General features: G+C 44.7%; 1 protein-coding gene across 1 annotated transcript in view; it reads left to right on the forward strand.

Annotated features, from left to right (window-relative positions):
- Positions 1–17,782, forward strand: part of LOC106034489 (uncharacterized) — a 115,651-nt gene that overhangs the window by 13,587 nt on the left and 84,282 nt on the right. Inside the window, exon 3 of the mRNA XM_066999647.1 lies at positions 12,300–12,386. The gene's annotated coding sequence lies outside the window, so the exon portion shown is untranslated. The remainder of the gene's footprint in view (positions 1–12,299; positions 12,387–17,782) is intronic.

A 17,782-nucleotide genomic window follows, 5' to 3' on the forward strand; every position in this document is an offset into this window, starting at 1 on the left:
AGCCCTTATCCAGTTTCTAAGCTTCTTGCTTTTCTTCCCCTATCTCCAAACGTTCTTTAACAAACGTTCTTTAATGTAGGTGTTGGGTACAGTCTATTCTTATCAGGCCCGTAACGATTAAAGAAACCTCAGTTCTAAAATTCAATATAATTATCAACATCACTGATATCTGTTACTAATTTAGGCTTAGAGTTCTGGATGTTGCTCAACATATGTGGGGCAACTGAGCTCTAACTGTAACCTCTTACTCAGAGCCCTTGGAAGTCCCCACCAGGGAGAACTTTCTTGTAGATAGTCCAAGCTGAGCAAAAGCTGCAGTTGAAGCTGAAGCCAGCACTCTTATTCGTAAATTCCCAAACTGCTCAGGTGTGAGGATGAGGTCACTTGGGGACAGCTGAAGCTGGTTGAAGCCAAGTATGTATGCAGTACAGTTTTGAATGCTCTCAAACACTCGGTTTGGATCTTCCCAGTGTTAAGGTCAGTTCCATGCTGTGAGCCACAGTATGGATATGCCCAAACTGGTGTTTGCCTAAATAATGCAAGTCCACCCTTCTGCTCTTGCTGCTACCGCTAGCACTGCTGGCTCTGACTCCACTTCTGTGCTGCCCTTTTGGTGTTAACGTTTGCTTTGTGGTGACGTTGCAGGTGGGTCTCTTTTTGTAGCACTTATGGTAGATGAACTGTGCTGTATTCCAAGCATGTAGCTTTTGTTTACAGCAGCTCTGTACAGATAAATCCCTGTTTGATGCTTAGCTCTTAATTAAGAAGGAAAATAGCATTCTCCTTCAGTAAGTGTTGTCGGAGTTGCTGCCTAGCTCTAACTCACAAAGAAAGCTCTGACAGTGGGTGGCCTAAATAGTTGTTTTGCTCTTCCAGCCTTCAAGCTGCCCTCTGTCTGGGCTGTGGAGTGGGAGCGATGCCGCTGGGTACCCTGCGGGGCAGTGCTCAGCACCAGCCTGGCACAGGCAGCTCCATGCCTGCCAGCAGCTGTGTTGGGTGATGAAAGCAGCTGAGGGTGGCAGAGACTCCTGCAGCATCCTGCCCACTGTGCCTTGCCAGTTCCTGAATGTGCTGGCCATCCTGACTCTTTTCTGGCTGTGGATTAAGCTGTCCACCACAGTTTCTAAATGTTTGGATTCCCAGAGATACCACCCAGCTGTTACACCTCTCCTCTTGCAGAGCAGTATCTCCCCTCACCATGTCGTTTCAGCAAGATGTCAACAGGCTGTGCAAGAACAGAGGGAGCTTCCAGGTTCCCATGCTTCTCAGGAGAATCTCTGTGGTTGTACACCTGCATACACAGGTGCTCTCAGTCTGTAGGGTATTGCCTGGTAGCTGCCTCCCTTTGGGAGGGTGGGAGATCACAGATGGTATGGGGTGATCTCAGCTGGCTGTCAGAAAAATCCTTGGATAGGAGTTATTAGAAAATGCCAAACTGCAGGGTGTCCTGGGGTGTGAGCTGGCTTCACACTTGAGAAACAAAGTAATCAACAGGAAATGCTAAAAGCAATTTGAAGAACCAGTGCTGTAGTCTCACATCTGAAACATCAACTCTGTTGGGATGTATTTCCAGATTGGCATCAAGTTTTAAGTGGCTTTGATTTCACCTGTGATAAGATGTGGCTAAGAGGCCAGAGTTTAGCATGCCAGTTCTTAGTCAAGTCAAGTGCTATACCCACTGCTGTACCAGATTAAAGATAAGACTTGGGATTTCAGCTCTCAGTATTTTTTCAGTCCTTCAGCTTAATTCCAGGTCTATGGAGAAAGAAGAGCAGCTAAAGCCAAATCATTCCTTGCACTGATGGATAGGTTGGGCTTGGAATGAGGTCTTGGTGTCTCCAATTTGCACACCACAACAGAAGACTTGAGCAAAGCCAACCTTAGTGAAATGGCTTTTCAGAGAAGCTCCGTAAATGCTTCATTTTGCACAAGACCTAAAAAAAAAAAAAAAAAAAAATCAGCTGGCTAGGAGAACAGGGAGTGAATCAATTTGTGCAGTGCTTGGTTCTACCTTTATTCTACCTGTATTTTACACTGAGGGCAGCTCCTTGGGAGTGAAAGGTGCCATAGCAGATAAAAGCAATTTGCCTGTCTGGTTGAGGATATAGGGAGTATTTTGAATCTGACCAAATACATGACAGCTTCATCAGAAGAGCTTAACTCTGAACCAAGGAATGAATCTCATCCTGCTTAGCCTCTGTCCAAATGCAAGTGCACCTAATTTTGAGAAGGAAGTTATTGGAAGCATTGCAAGATAGGTATTGTGTGGGAAACGACATGAAATTTGGCTTGAAGTGAAGCAAAAGCATCTTTGGGGAGTGATGGCTTAGGCTGAATTCATCTGCTTCTTTCTGTTTCTATTGCTGGAAATTCACTGCTTGCTGGAAGAGGGAAATTTTCCCAGAACTGGGATGTGAGCAAACATACCTAGCAGTAAAAATCTTAACCCCAAAAACATTTGGTTTATTTTGATACCTCTTCCCTCCCTCATCTGAAGTACAAATAAAACTATTTTTGCTTCGTAATCCAGCAGAACAAGTTGCTCTACCTGCCTTTCACAGGTATCTCTTGAAGTGTATGAGCTTGGGAACAACTTTCAAGAGAGTGAATGAACTACTTCTGTGGATCATATTTGGTGAATTAATTACTCAGATCAAGGTTATTTATCCCCAGGGCGTATAATGAAACCCCACAGGGGACTTGGCAGATTTGAAGAATGAACGGATATTTTCTTCCACTGTCAAGCTTCTTTCCCCCTCACAGGAGCTGAGTAGTGGAAAAATAGTACATCAGTCTCAATGAGCAGACTGAATTGTTACAAAGGCTCATTAAATCAAAAAATTGAGGATAATGTCTGGTGGGAACTTCTTGAGTTCTGTCATTTCCTGTTATATAATTTGCTAACCACTGTGAGATTATTTTCTATGGCAGGGGTTCTGTGCAAAAAAAAAAAAAGAGTAAAAGGAAATCTAAATCTGTCCCATCAGATACAGAAAGGAAGGCACAAGTTGCTCTACAGTGCAGATGTCAGATGCTTGTTTGGAGCAACAAAAGCAAGTTCCATCTCTTGTGGTCCACTGCAGGTAATAATGAAGCATACATATTTTAGATGCATACATCCTGGGTAACCAGTTTGCAGCAGGAGACTTTCAGCAGCAGAATCCTATGTGAAACTGCACTTGGGCATTGAAAAAAGTAACACAAGAAATCAGTATTGCAGAATTTTTAAAAGACATCAAAGGTTTCAAGAAATAATTGAACTGAAATTAGCTTGAATCTTTTGGCTTGGATATTCTGGCTCATGCTTCCTCCCTGTGATGAGATTCCATTTCCAGTTACATCTCTGTCTGCAGCCCTTTCCTTTGAAGGATGTCATGGATTTGAAGAACGAGGTGTCACAACCTACAGGTCTTCCAGAAAACCTTGAGGTTACAGCACTGCAGATGGCTACAGCCAGAACCCATTCTGCAGTTTGGAAACTGAGATACCTCAGGACATCTCAAGCCTTGGATAGATTCTCTGCTGGAACACTTCCTGTTTCTCACCACCTAGCTTTTGACTAGTAAATGGCAGATAGGCTTGTTCTAGATGCTATGAATGCTTGTTCCAAGGGAACTTGAGTAGTTTACAGGTGCAGGGTGGGATTTGACCTCATCAAATATTGTGCGCTTTTCTTTAGGAGATGCATCACAAATTAATTCTGGAAGAGTAGATTAACTACAGTGTTGTGGTATCAGTCCTTCAGGGTATGAGCCAACCATTGAAAATGGTGGTGGTAGTGCTGGGAAATGTCCTGTTCCTGTTCCCTGTCTGGAAATCACACTGCTTTCTTGGCTGGAACAGGGGAGGGGAATTCAGCTCAGTCACTTCCATGCATACCAGGACTGCCATGGTCATTTGTTGCACTTTGACTGAGACAGCATTGTGAGCTAATGGGCAGTGCTAATTTTAAAGTGTTTTGTTCCTTGCAATTATCTGGCCATGCCAACGTGAGTGTTTTGAGCAATTTCTTAATGGAACTTTACTTACTGTTAAAAACCTTTTGTTTAGATCTGGGGCTTTGTTTGCTTAAGCTGTGAATGAAGCAATGATCACTTTGGTAACCTAAAAGAAATATTAGCTTTGAGGAAAACAAGAAATCGTCTTCCCCTTAACAGCACCTCCCATCCACTTCTTTTTGTCTCCTTCCCAGTTCCTCAGAAGTTTCATAGATTCAAGTGCTGGTTGCCTGGGGAAGCTCTCTCCGTACAGAGATGGATGGCTGTGTGTTGTTCTCTGGTCAGATTACCTTCTCTAATTAGTTGTTAATCAGAATGTTTCTCTTGTTCTCCTCTGGGAGGGATGTCTGAGCAGTCATGTTCTAGGAATGTATGGCTGAACTATCTGCTGCGGCTCTGACCAGTGGAGTTGGGCCAGCAGAAACTTGGGCCCACTGTTTTTTCCAGGTTTCCCAGAAATGCTTTTCTGAGCGGATTAGCATCGTTTCCCAAAGGAAGGCTAACTCCACTCGATGTATTAATCTAGGCAAGTTTTTAAGTGCAAGAACCACATGGCAAAGTGTGTGAGTGAAGGCTACCTCATGCCCAATTCCCTTGATGGATATTACAAGAGCATGAAACAGTTGATAGTAACGATAGTAACTCTTCTAACTTCATCTAGTTATGAGAATCTGTTGGTTGTTGTTGACACCTGAATGTGCCTCTCTACCCCATCAACTTCTCAGTATGTAAAACATCTCTCATATCTCAGTGCCAAATCAAGTAGCCAGAGGGTTTCCTCCTTAGACGTATTGCCTGAACCTGGTGTGTAATGAGCACCTGCTCACTTTTTCGTCATGCAATTTCTTATTTCAGCCTAGCTGCAAGTTATTTGTAAATCTATTCCAAAGATCATGTCACGTAAGGAGAGGGGGCAACTATGAGGTCCAAGGACTTGTCTTTTTGTGGCTGGTATTTATGGCAGTTAACCTAAGTGATTTCAGGGCACTGATCCATCTTGCTGGAAAAGTATCCCATGCTACTGTACTTTCCTTGGACTGATATTCCTCCTTGGTGAAACTTCTGTGACTTTTTTTTTACAGGGTGCTTGTCATTGGTGCCCCCCCCCTTGGACTGTATGGCAGTGGAGGAGAGCATCCCTGGGGTAGCAAAGGCAATTGCAGGATGATTAAATCTGTATCCCCACTTTAAGTGAGTGGGTCACAAGCAGTGTGAGTGCCAATACATGCAACTTCTGTTGGTATTTGAACTTCCGTTGGTACCTGACTTTCTTTGTGGAGTTCCTTTTTCAAAGAGATCACGGTTCAGAAGCTTTGTCTCCAATCCTAAAGCAGAGTTTGAAACTCAAGGCTTGGACTCTGCTAGAAATCTGTGGAGGGTTGGGGGTTTGCCTCTTCAGCAGCTTTACGACTTCACTGGAAGTATCAGGCTGCTTGTCTGCATCTCTGAGAACAGGCTGACTCACTGGCCAGTCTGAATGTCCCTCTTTGCACAGCTGGCAGCACATGTCTGTTTGTTTATGGGATGGGGAACAGTTGTTGTGGCATCTCCCTCCCTTGGGCAGAGGCACAGCATGGACTCATGGCTCTACACACAAGTGCACACTGTCACTGACCATATGAGTCACTTCAATAATAATAATCCAAGCTGGCTCAGCAATTGTGAGAAAGATCCTGGTATGAAGAGCTTTCTGAGCACTAGCCCAGCTCTCCTTTCCCGACATCCATCCTTGTTCTTTCCCACTGTCTGCTGTGGCAGGCGGGCTTGAGAGCAGCAGACTCTCTGCAGGGCTAGAGGAAAACTTAAGTGCCGAAAGAGCACAACCAAAATTCCTGCACAAGGAGGAATCATAATTTAGGATGAACCCTCTGTAGATGAATGGAGGCAGCCTGGAGAGACCAGAGGGTGCAGGTGTGAACTCCCTGAAGAGACCAAGATGGGGAAGTGGTGAGTTTCAAAAAGAGGAAGAAGGGGTGTGATGGGGATAGTGTTAGGCTTCAGTGGGTTTGTGCACAGATAAAAGCAGATGGGGAAAAAAATCCCTTCAGCTAAGTCTGAGCAGGTAAGGTATGAGCTCTTGCACCTGTGCTAGCTTGAGAGCAGGACTAGGTCTGCCCCACCACGTCTGTTTGTCCCCAGCACACTATAATCACTCCTATAAAACACCAGCCAGCGGAGCTTCCATGGAACACTGAATAAATATTTTCTCCTCCGTCTATTTCTGTAAAAAGGGTCTTTTGATGAAAATACCATTAGTATGTTTGAAAAAACCATCCCCTGAGTAGTTATTTACCAAGTCCTTAAATACCCAGGCTGAAGAATCGCCTCCTGTGCAAATGCTGCCATAGCCCAGGCAGAAATGTTGGTGTCCCAGCCCTGAGGCTCCACTCATTTCCTCCCTGTGCTGCAGACGGGGCTGTGGATGCACAAAGGGGGGCCTCTGCCACCACTCCCTGTCTGACCCAGTGGTGTGGGACACAGCTGGTGGCTCCCACCTGGCCATTTCCTTTCCATCACCCCATCTATGTGGCCAGGCACGTGTGGGGAATGGGGTCTTGAAAGGAAAGTGCCATTGTGAAACTGTGGAAGGCATCAAGAGGGATTGGGAGGCTTCAGTGCCATGGCTATCCTATAGCACGTACAGCTGGAGTCAGTCTAGACTGAAAAAACCCACAGATATACTAATATAGACTGAGCCAAAGGATGTTGTGAAGTAGCCTCTGCTGTCACCAAGGGGGCCGGTGGTGTGTGATGCTCCTCTCTCCCACCTGGCCCAGTGCTCTTCCTAAAAGCCTCAGGCCCTGCGCAATTGGGGTCCCTATCTGTAATCACCACCACTGCCCTCTCGCTGATGCCCTCTTTAAAGTGAGCAGTAGGATAGGGGCTACATCTTGGGTGGAGATTTGCATAACAGCTGGCATGGCAGAAATTATTTCAGATGTGCCTTTTACTGAATGGGACCTATTTTGCTGCAAGCGAAACACACATACAGGTATACAAAGATAGCTGTGAAGTTGAGATGCTGCTGATGAAAGGTTACTACATAAGGTACTGATAAATCCTTGACCCGTTTCATCTCACTGAGCTTTTTGTAAATTAAGGAGCTGTAAAATATGTGTGAATCCTGATGAGCAGCAATATTTCAGATGCAGTGAATAGCTGGAGTGAAGCAGGAGCCAGGAAATGGAGATAGTTGTGGCTTCTTCTGCTATAGGCATTGTGGATGCTACTTTTGCTCGTTGCCTTCATCTGCTGTGGTGCGTTCAGGGTGTTGTAAGGTCTTGATGTGAGCAGCTACAAGGTCTGCCTAACCAAGAACTGAGGAGTTATCTTGTTTGTTCTTGCCTGGGAAGGGATGGAGCCAGGGGTGTGCAAGTTTACAGGTACAGCTGTATTGCTGGTGGGGAGGAGGAGGAGCTGTAGGCTCTCCAGCTCCCATCTCTGTAGCATCTTGCTCTGCCAGTGCTCTGCATGCGGGGCTCATTCTCTTCTGTCCTCTGCCCCCAGTTATTTGGGGGTAAATGTGTGCTAAATTCTGATAGGGACTGAGTTTTTAGGTGGAGTTACTGAGTTTTGCAAGCTGTGGGTCAACTTTAAAATAAGTTTTTAGCTACAATTATGCCTAATGCTTCCTGAAGTTTAAACTAGATCAGATAGGGAACGTGGTCTTCGGAGGAAAAATACAAAATGCTGATGAGGAGAGTGAACTGTTTCACTTTGTGCGTGCAGTACACCAAAACTGAAGCTCTGGATGTATAAAGAATCCCTTGGTCTTCTAAGTAAGTGAGAGCCGTTAAAAATTGCATGTATTTTTCAGTAAGGTTGTCTTCAGGGAAAAAAAAAAGGTTGCTTTTAGATCATCGTCCACATGTCCTTAAGTGCCTAGGGTAGCTCTTAACCCGGTCCTTTGCTCCATAATCTCTTTGGGTGTCTGCCCCTGCCTACAGGTACATAATTTGGTTTAGGAAAATGAGACTTCGGGTCCTAAATCAAATGGTGCTTACTGAAATGTAATCTTTCAGCCAGATGCCGTAGTAGAGATCGTAGCTGCTCAGCCACCAGCCTCCAGCAGTTTATTGTTACTTCTAGCGTGGCTAAATAACTATTGAATTATCAGCACCAGATGAGTTCTGTAATTGATTCAGTTGTCTCTGATAATTTTTACTCTCTTTTTCCTAGTAATCGTGACTTTTTCATTACTTAACAAGTTTCAGTATTGTTTTACACGATCTTAACCAAGCCTACTAGCATGTTTTGGTGGTTTTCTCTCCATTAACAAAGAGGTGCTGTAATGGTGCTGTTAACAGCTTTGCTTTCTGCCTTCTGGAGAAGGGCAGAGCCACCAGAACCTACCTTGCTCCGTGTACTCAGCCGTTGTGTGGATAGAAATGTTGGCTGTGGCTGTGCTGTTGAAAAGATGATAGGAAGATTTTGTAAGCTGTAATCACGTGCACGGTGTCTTTTGGGGGCAGAGCTGAAATACTTAGTAATGCTTTTAATTTATCAATATTTCAACATGTTGATACCAGGAACGTTTTGGGGTTTACTGATATAACCCAGTCTTTCTGCATGCTTTTAGAAGGGTCATTGAACAGATCCCTTTTACACTACCTGTACCACGTGAAGAGGTTTGCATCTAACCCAGCAGCCAGCTCTTCACACTTAAACACAGGCAGGGGAGTTTGAACCGAACCGGTTTGTGTAAATAATACCTTGCTTTTTCAAAAGGCCTCAAAATCCCCTTAGATGCATAACCAAAGTTGTAGGGGACTCTACCGGTAACCTAGCTCCAGCTTGCCCTGCGTCCCAAACTCCTCCAGCTCTGGCACTAGATTTGTGTGGGTAGGAACTGCCTATTTTTAATGCTCACTCTGAGATGTGTGGTTTAAGGGGTGGAAATTGTGCCTTCGTACCAGGCATCCTCCATTTCCCTTAGTTCCCACCCTGGTCTCACAATAAAAGTGTTGATTGTGCTTATATTCAGAAAGTCAAGGGGCAGAGGAATTTGCATCCTTCTCTCCCCAGCTTGCCCTTGACCACAGAGGTGGTCCAGCAATGTTGCTCTAATGCCACGTGGATACCTCGGTGTCCCAGTGAAAATAGCATTTCATGTTCGTCCATGCTCTCACGTGGGCATTGCCTATTAAATTTACTCATCCACAGAGCTAGCTATTCATCTCCAGGTTCATTTTCGGGCTATTTTAGTGCAGGTTTCCATGACAAATGCACATGTATGTCTTCTGCTACTTGAAAAGCTCGGTGTGAACAACAGAGCCCAGAAGATGCCCTATTTCCAGCATGGGATCTTTTAGCTCTCTTCAGCTGCCTGAAACTTTTTTTTTGTATCACTGTGACTCTTGTCTTAAAGTAACAAAGCTCATGGTCACAGGAGACCAAGGATCGGATGCTGAAAGCAGCAAAGATGACAAACCCCAATATGTTTCGTACAGTGGGCACGGCATCAGGCAGCCCTTACTGTGGTGTTACGTTGCATGAAAAAACACTGGAACTGCCAAAAAAAGATGAAATTGTAGATTGTTTTTATCAAAAAAATTGTTGCTTATCAGACAAGCTTCCTGCTCAGAGTGGGTAAGGAATAAGTTGTTTCTTGTATTGCCAACAGGTTTTTTTGGAGAGGGTCTCCCTAAAGGAAGCTGCATGTTGATATATATGTGTATATATGTATGGGGGGGGAAATGTGCAGAAACAGTATTGGCTGTAGCAATGGGTCTTGAGGAATTGCAGCAACTTGAGCGTTTTTCTCAATGGGTGAAATGATTTAACGTGACTGAATTTATCTGGGAAGACACTGGCAGTGGGGAGGTCTGTAGGCTGATGTACGCCAACCTTCGTTAGCTTTGGAGCTGCTGGCTGCTCAGGGCTGGCAGTGCTGGCATTGCTCGTTCACGTGGATGGTGTGACACGGGGTCTTCCACACCTACCAGGTGCTGTCGTAGCCAAGGCTGCATTTTGAGCTGTCATTTATCACTGCGGACAAAACTAAATGGGGCTGGATGCTCTATTTAAAGAGGAGATAATAGTACTTGCTACAGTTATAGACTTCCCACCGCGCTGAGGAAACATATGACAAATCCAAGCCAACTATTTTTCCAGATTTTGTGCCAGGGCTCAGTTTGCATAGGTGGCAGTACTGGAACCCCTCCAGAGAAAGCTTTTTATCTGGCCACTCACTTTCTCCTAGCTGTTCTCATCTCGAATCCTGCTCAAGTCCAGTCTAAACCCGCCGTAGCTGACAAACCCGAGCGCTCTGCTATCCAAACCGGCTCGCTGGCTTCAAACCTACCGCAGACTGAGACGAGTGAGCCTCAGATAAAGGCAGAGCTGGGCTCTTCCATTTCCTCTGCTTGTCAGAGCCAAGTCCTTTTCCAACAACAAGCTGCAGAATTTGGGTTATTAGCTGCTCGCTTTCTGCACAAACTTGTAGGTTTTCACCATTGGCGTAGGCAAGGTGCTATCCCATAATACACTGAAGCCCTCCAGGCAGGTAGGTGGGCAAATCTGGATTAGTTTGTGTGCTTTTCGTGCTTCCTACGGCCAGCTTGGTGGTGAGAGGGGCTCCGGGGCGACGAGGCACCTCTGCCCTTGGGAATGGCCTCTACACCTCAGCTGGGTGACTGACGCGTCTGAGCAATTAATAATAAACTTTGTAATGAGTTCCCAGACAAAAGCTCCATTGTACTGAAGCTTTGGGGAATTGGGATGTTGTCCAAATATCTGCAGATACCGGATAGCCTGATTCCACAAATAATAGAGGGGGAAGGTTTGGAACTCAGAATCTCACAGTCGTTTACGTTGGAAAAAGACCCTTAAGAACATCAAGTCCAACAGTCTTACATAATATAGGGACACTTATGTAATATAGACATGTATTGCATGCACTTGCATGAAAAAACATCACCTTGGTTTTGCTTTTTGAGTGTGGCCACCCACTCTGAGACAGTCCCTCTCTGGTAACCAAAACGCTCAGGAGCTGAGCCTTTTGGTCTGGGGAGGTGTAGCAGCAGTCTGGGAAACACGACCTGCTGCTTTGAGACCTGTGCCTTCCCCCTCTGTCTGGGGGGAGCTGGCAGACAGCCACACGTGGGGACACCCCTGTGAAATTCAGGGTTGTGAGCAGGGATGGCAGAGATGACGGCACCCATAAGTGGCTGAAGGTAAAACAGTTGAGCCTCTTGTATGCCTTGAGAGCAGTAGTTAAATTACAGAAAATTCCTGAAGCCACTGGTAATCTAGGGGCTCGAAGTGCCTCTGGAAACCTCTGCTGATTGATTTTCTTTATATTGGAAAGCAAATCTGAAAGCAAAGGAAGGATCAAAGTCTTGTGACTGAGGATATCCTGAGTTTCTGCTCAAGCATTTTGAAGGCTGAAGTTCCCCTTGCCCCCAGAGAATATTACTTTATTCCGAGTTTTGAAAAATGAGAGCATACCACATCCAAAAGAGCAGCTAATGACACTGAACTAGCCAAGCTGATAGGGGATCCTATGTGCACAGGTCCCACAGACTGAAGCATGGCATAGGGGTCCTGATGGAGAGGGTTCCTGCCTGCAGTGGCTTAGTCCAAGGCCTTCAGCAACCATTTTAAATTCTTTTTCACTATAAATGGCAATTGCATCTTTTATTTGCACTTGGCTCCCTGTTTTTGTTCAAGCTGTTACATTTTAATGGCTGTAGTGGAGTTCCACTGAAAGCCCTAATGATTTAAAATCTGAACTAGTGGGGAATTAAGAGCACAGCTACGTTGTATGACCTTGATCTAATGTGGTTACCTCTGACAAAAGTGATTTTCCTTTGCCTTGTCCATTTAGAGTATGGCTTTTAGGTTGTAACACATGTACTGTATGTATACACCAATTAGTTTTCAACATGAACGGATGTGTAAAGTTGAAAAGGCCTTGATAGTGCCCTGGTCTCAGCTGAAAACACTTCAGTCAGCAGGCTGGGACCTCTGGTCACCGATGATTCAAGGTAGGGCTGAACTTGCCCCTTTAGCCAAGACCCATCAATTTAATTTGACGAGCTAATTAGTGACTTCTCCCACCACCACGACTCTCCCTGCTGCTGATCTTTCTGCTGGTAGGTGGCAGTTAAAGATCACTGGTTCTGTGTCATTTGTGATTGTATCTTAGCCTTGCAGTTACACAAATACTTCAGTGCACAGGTTTATGCATACGACTGCCCTACTGACTTCAGCAGGATTCCTTGTGTGCAAGGCATGTGTTTAGGTAACTCACCAGAGCAGGGTCGAACTACTTATGAAAGATTTTCCTCTGTTCTCTAGCCCAGCAGAAACGGGAGCCGTGCGGAACTGGAAGGCATCACCAGTGGAAGTGAAGGGACCTCTCATTAGGGGCCTCGAGAGCTGCAGGTTAGAAAATTAAACCGAATAATGGGACTATCAGTGTAAGGTAGAACTTGCCAGTTAGAAGTGAAATGCTGGCTAAAACAAATACCCGTACAAACCTGTGCAGCTGGATTGATTGGAGAGCTTGATTACTCATCCTTTCCTGTCTAGACAGACCCAGTTTTCAGATTTCATTAAAAAAGCTAATATTTATCGTGCCTGATGGCTGTCTTGGTGCTGGGGTGAAGGTTCATGAATTACTGTCAATGTGATTGGAAATGGAGTTTAGGAAGGCATTAGTAAAAACGACTTAACCTTTTGCTGTATCTCTGCGGAAGAAACGTGCTCTTGTCTCTGGGGGTGTAAGAGGGAAGCTGCCTCTTTTTCTGAGGTCTTTTCTCAGGTCTGTAATTACACACTGAGCTGAAGCACACCACGATCCCTTACAGCAAATGAATTCAACATATTCCATACAAGCAGTGGAAGAGCTGCTCTGAAGCTGAGTGGCTACAGTCAGTTTGCAGGATGCTTTTTGGTCCCTCTTGTTTTAGGAGAGCAGTGGTGGAAGCTGTGGTGTCTGGAACCAGACACTCTTTGGGTTGCCTCGTTTCATGGATGAGGATGGTGAGGGCAGCTAGAGAGCCAGCATTTTCAAAAGCTCTGAATGAGCTGAAAGGGCTATGCTCAGAGTTTGGCTATGAAGAACTTAATTTTTCACTTTCAGACTAGAATAGTAAAGGCAGGCGGTGACCTGAGTAACCTGGGCCCTAGGCTTTACAGGGTAAGATGACAGGGAAGCTGGCCACTTATTCAGAGCATGCCTAGGCAAGGCAAAGGATTTATTTTCCTTTTTACCTGTTGCACTGGTTGTGGCATGATTTTTTTCACTTAGTGGGGGTGAGAAGTGGGGATGAAGAACCACAAAGCTGGCTGGCTGTGTGCTGAGAGTTCTTTATAGGAGCACACTTGGCTCCATCACTTGGGCTGTCAGAGCTGAGGACTCTGATTTTTATCGGATCAGGGTGTCCTGATAGGAAAAGGACATAGATACCAGGTGGGGACAGAAGAAGGTCCCAACAGCAAGCAGATTAGATGCTGTCAGAATTACAGCTTTTGTTAGAGAAAGGGAGCCCAGTCTTGTTTTCCCGTGTCTTTCAATCTAGTCAAAATGGTAAAAATTCTTCCTTTAAAACTTAAATTCCAAAAAGTCTTTTTTTCCCCCAAACTATTTAGCTCTTCTGATTTTTCTAACTTATAATTAATGTCTTGTAATGTCTATTAAACAGCTGGGCAAAATGTAAAGGCTCCAAATAGACTGAAAATACTCAAGCTTTGTGTTCAGGCTTGAGAGGTGAATTGAGAGGACTGATAGGTTTTTGACATTCACTAAATGAATATTTTTAGGCAAAATAATATGGCAATAAGAAACATAGCTGCCAATGGGCTTAATGACGAGGTGGATTTCAGAGGTTTCAGAAAGTGACAGAATGGTCTATTTACTCATAATACCATGTTTTATATTGGCTGTCTGTGTTGGTTTAACTTAGTGCTTTATGCTGCTGCCCATTGTTGTAGTAATTACTGTATTCTGAACATATTAGACAGTTATTTTAGTTTTTTTTAGCCCAGCCAATATTGAAATCTGAGTTTAAGGACATCTGAGAATCCTTCCCACTTGAGATCTTTTGCCTTAAACGGGCAAAGTCAAAAAAGAATTGGAGTAAAATAGGAGAAATGAAGTCTGTTTTACAGCAAGAAACCCCCAGGCAAATCGAAGATCTGCATTTGTAGAGAGAACCTGAGTGTCAAAACCTGAAGAGATCAAGGGGTGCAAATTACATGCGGAGATCAGTGCAGGAAGGGTATGCCTACAGCAGGGCTGAGCTCAACGAGAACCTCAGCCCAGTACTTAACCAGATGCTCTTCCCAGGCAGTCTGTGCCACTTATGTCTAGTGTGAGGACTGCTGAGACATCATTAGGAGAGAAACCCAGCAGAGCACTAGCAATGGTGCTGAGCTATCCCAGAGCATGAGCTGACTTCATTAAGGGGCTGGTTCTGATTCCTCGCCGTGCGACCTACAAATTTCAGCAACTCCCCGCCGCCAGCTTCGCATGCACTAGCTCCAAGTGTTTCTGATCCTGAAAGCGACCCCGGAGAGATGCTCTAACAGGTATTTCAGCTGTCCTTTCATCTTTTTACGAAGAGGGCCACGTTAAGTGCTCTCTGGCTGCTGTTTCAGGGAGCTGGCACGGCAGCGTGGTAAGGAGCTCATTTTAATAGAGCCGGCCTCGTTAGCATGCCAGATGCTGAAAATGTGCACGGCTGGATTGCTGCCAAAGACCAGGCCTTCTCCTCTGTGGCTGTCTGCTGGCCTAAAAATAAAGTCCAAGCGACTTTATTAAAAATGTCTGTCTCTACACGTATATATAAACATATACATTATATATGTATAAACATGCGTTACAGCTAAGCTGATGTTTGCCCACTGCCTACTTAAAGGATCAAGTCCCGCTCTGTCCTTTGGGCTGTCGGACTGCAGGAGTTGTTTGTATATCTTGGTCTTGAGGTGACAAGTTGACTTTGCTCACAGCACATTGCTGAGATGCTCTGCCAGTTCCTGCGCCTGAGAAGGGACCAAGCGGGGGCGTTTTGAAAAGCATGGGTAAAAGGTAATCACGTGGAAGCATCAACTCAGCTGGGGGAAGAAAAGGATCAAATGTTAAGGATTGCCAGGACAGGAAAAAAGGTATAAAACTTATGGCAATGTATAGATCCTTAGTATACCCTTCACTTCAGAACTGCAAATGATATTTAATACTCAAAAATAAATGAACAAAATATAAAATAAAACAATAATAAAAAAAAAATCACAAAATAGATGAATGGTCTGGAATGACTTTCGTACAAGAGGTAGGTGTTATTTCTTTGTGTGGGAGAGATGAACAAGAAGAAACTGTCTTTCAGCTCCATGACCTGCAGGGAGAAGGTCAGTAGGGAAGGTTTATTTGCTTGCAGTTCCAAAAGCAGAGGCACCAAATTATTAGCCAGATCCCTCAAAACAAGTGAGAGGAGGTATCTTGTCACATAACATATGAAGTCAAGTGCAGAAGTCATTGCTAAAACTTGCCAAGCAACTACTGAAATCCAAACAAAAGGCGTTGGAGAAATTGCCGGAAAGAAGATATCTTGGGAATTATTAAAAAAAAATAAATACAAAGGTCTGTTTAAGCACATGGACTTTGGCTCAAGAAATCTGAGCCATGCATTGCCAAAAAAATTGAGAGAATAATGGGAGGTGTTGCTAAATGCCTGTCCTCACGTGCTTGTGTAGCTGGCTGCAAGAGGAGGGAGGTGACTGGGCTTGGATGGTCCTGCAGTCTGATCCCTGCAAGTCCTCCAAAACAGGTAAAAGTCCCCATTTCAGTAGGCTGGGGCTGGAAGGCTGGTTGTGCTTTTGCAGAATTATCCTAAACCATTGTCCCCTGAGGCACCGTTTGGATTTCTAGCCTTTCCTTTGTATCCTGGGCTTTATTTTTTCAAAAGACAATGAGGGCTAGATCATAAAAGATGCTTGGATGTCTTACTCTCATGCATGTTAAAGAGACATAAGTATCCTTATGGATCTTTCCATAGGAGATCACCTGTATCTAAGCAGACCTGTATATCTACCTTTTATGCTCTGTCTTCAGAAAGGAATACCTTTCTCTAGCTACTTGCAAAGGCCCCTTTCTTCACCAGGACTTGTACGCTCCTGGATTTGTAGATGTGCAAGTTCCTACTTGTGTTCTTAGGAATGGCAGGTCCATCCATCTCAGCAGGACATTCAGTGACGAAATCAAATGAGGGATGAAGGGGCTGGGGGGGAAGCTTCCTAAGTCACAAATGTGGACAGGATTGATTTCAGGGGGAGGAGAAGAATAAGAAGTTAGCAAATTTAGTGCAGAAAAACCATTGTGAGAGGTTGGTGTCACTAAATAGCACTCTAGGGAGAGGAGTGGTGGCTGCAGAAGCTCAGCAATCTGCTATCAGATCATAAGACATGGCTATCCTGAAAGGTGAACTCAGCCCCCTAAGTTTACAGGAGTATACCGTGCCATTGCAGCCCTTTTGAGGGTGTCTGAGATAGGAAATATCCGTCTCCTGCTTGTTTACCTATATGTGGTAGCTCGGTGAGCGTTTACAAGTGGTCCCAGTTCTTAGTAAGATGGTGGGGTTGGATATAGCCAGTATTTTCCCATCATAGTCTAGTTCAAAGTTGTCCTTGTGGGTTTATGGCTGTCTAGTTCCCTCTCAGCTCTGGTACATGGGCTCATTTTTAATTAAACACCCATCATTTAAGGAACTAAAAACAGTCTAAAAGTTTTGTTGACCAAAGTCTGAAAATATGAAATGTTCTTTGGGGGGTTTTGGGTGTGGATCACGAAGCACATTCTCGTAATATTTAGTATGTCATCTTCAAGCAATGTTTTTAAACCTCAAAACTCCAGGGAAGTTCTGTAGGCTTTAGCAAACAGATGTTAGCAGTCAGGAAAGAATTATGATTCCTGCCCAAAAATATTCCCTCCTGTCTATCAAGATATCCTGATGTGCAACACTTTCAAGATATGCCTCCTGTGGAGCTGAGGACACACTGTTTCTGCAGGTCTGGGAGTCAAAGAAGTCTTTGGTGCCTTTTAATGAGTCATCAAGGCAACATATCGTTTGGGATGTCCCAATTAACAGAGCACATGTGCAATTGTGTGCACTTTGTCCCTACCAAGTAGCTGGGGAAAGTTGTTTGACTCAGCTGCTGCTTGGCACTTAGCACTCTTCTAAATTAAATATGTGCATTCAGAAACTCGGGGTATGTAGGATCCTGATCTGCTTCGTGGAGTGATGGGAATTAGCTGTGAACCCAGACCATTTGTTATGAAAATGGGGGAGTGGTTGGTCCCAGAGGTCCTGGTGAAGGGAAGATGACATTATCTGGTTCCTGGGAAAAGTTGAGCTGCAGCTCCATGGGGCTGTATCAATTCTGGCATTTTCTATTTAAAGTTTCATAATAAAGGCATACAAAGGTTCCCCAAATACAGTGAGATGAGGCCGTGGTTCACTGATCCAAACAGATCGGGAGCTTCTGCCATCTTACAGAGAGTTTGAGGGTGTCTTCGTGAAACTACAATGCAACATGAGGGTATCTTCATAAGAGCTTGGACATGAGCTGATGTACCTGGGGCTGTCTTGATGTTCCCACTGCACAGGCACCACATAACACAATTTTCTTATCTTTGGGTTGATGCAGCTCCGTGATGCATCCCTCCCATGGGATGCTCTGCTTTTTCTTCAGAGCTTTCACACTTGAAGTTTTCATGGAGGCAGCTGTAATCCTGCTCTAGCCCCGCTTGTGGTGGCAGCCTTCAGAGGAACCTGTGGACAACC

Source organism: Anser cygnoides, chromosome 6, assembly GCF_040182565.1.
Source record: "Anser cygnoides isolate HZ-2024a breed goose chromosome 6, Taihu_goose_T2T_genome, whole genome shotgun sequence".
In the NCBI taxonomy this organism is placed as follows: domain Eukaryota; kingdom Metazoa; phylum Chordata; class Aves; order Anseriformes; family Anatidae; genus Anser; species Anser cygnoides.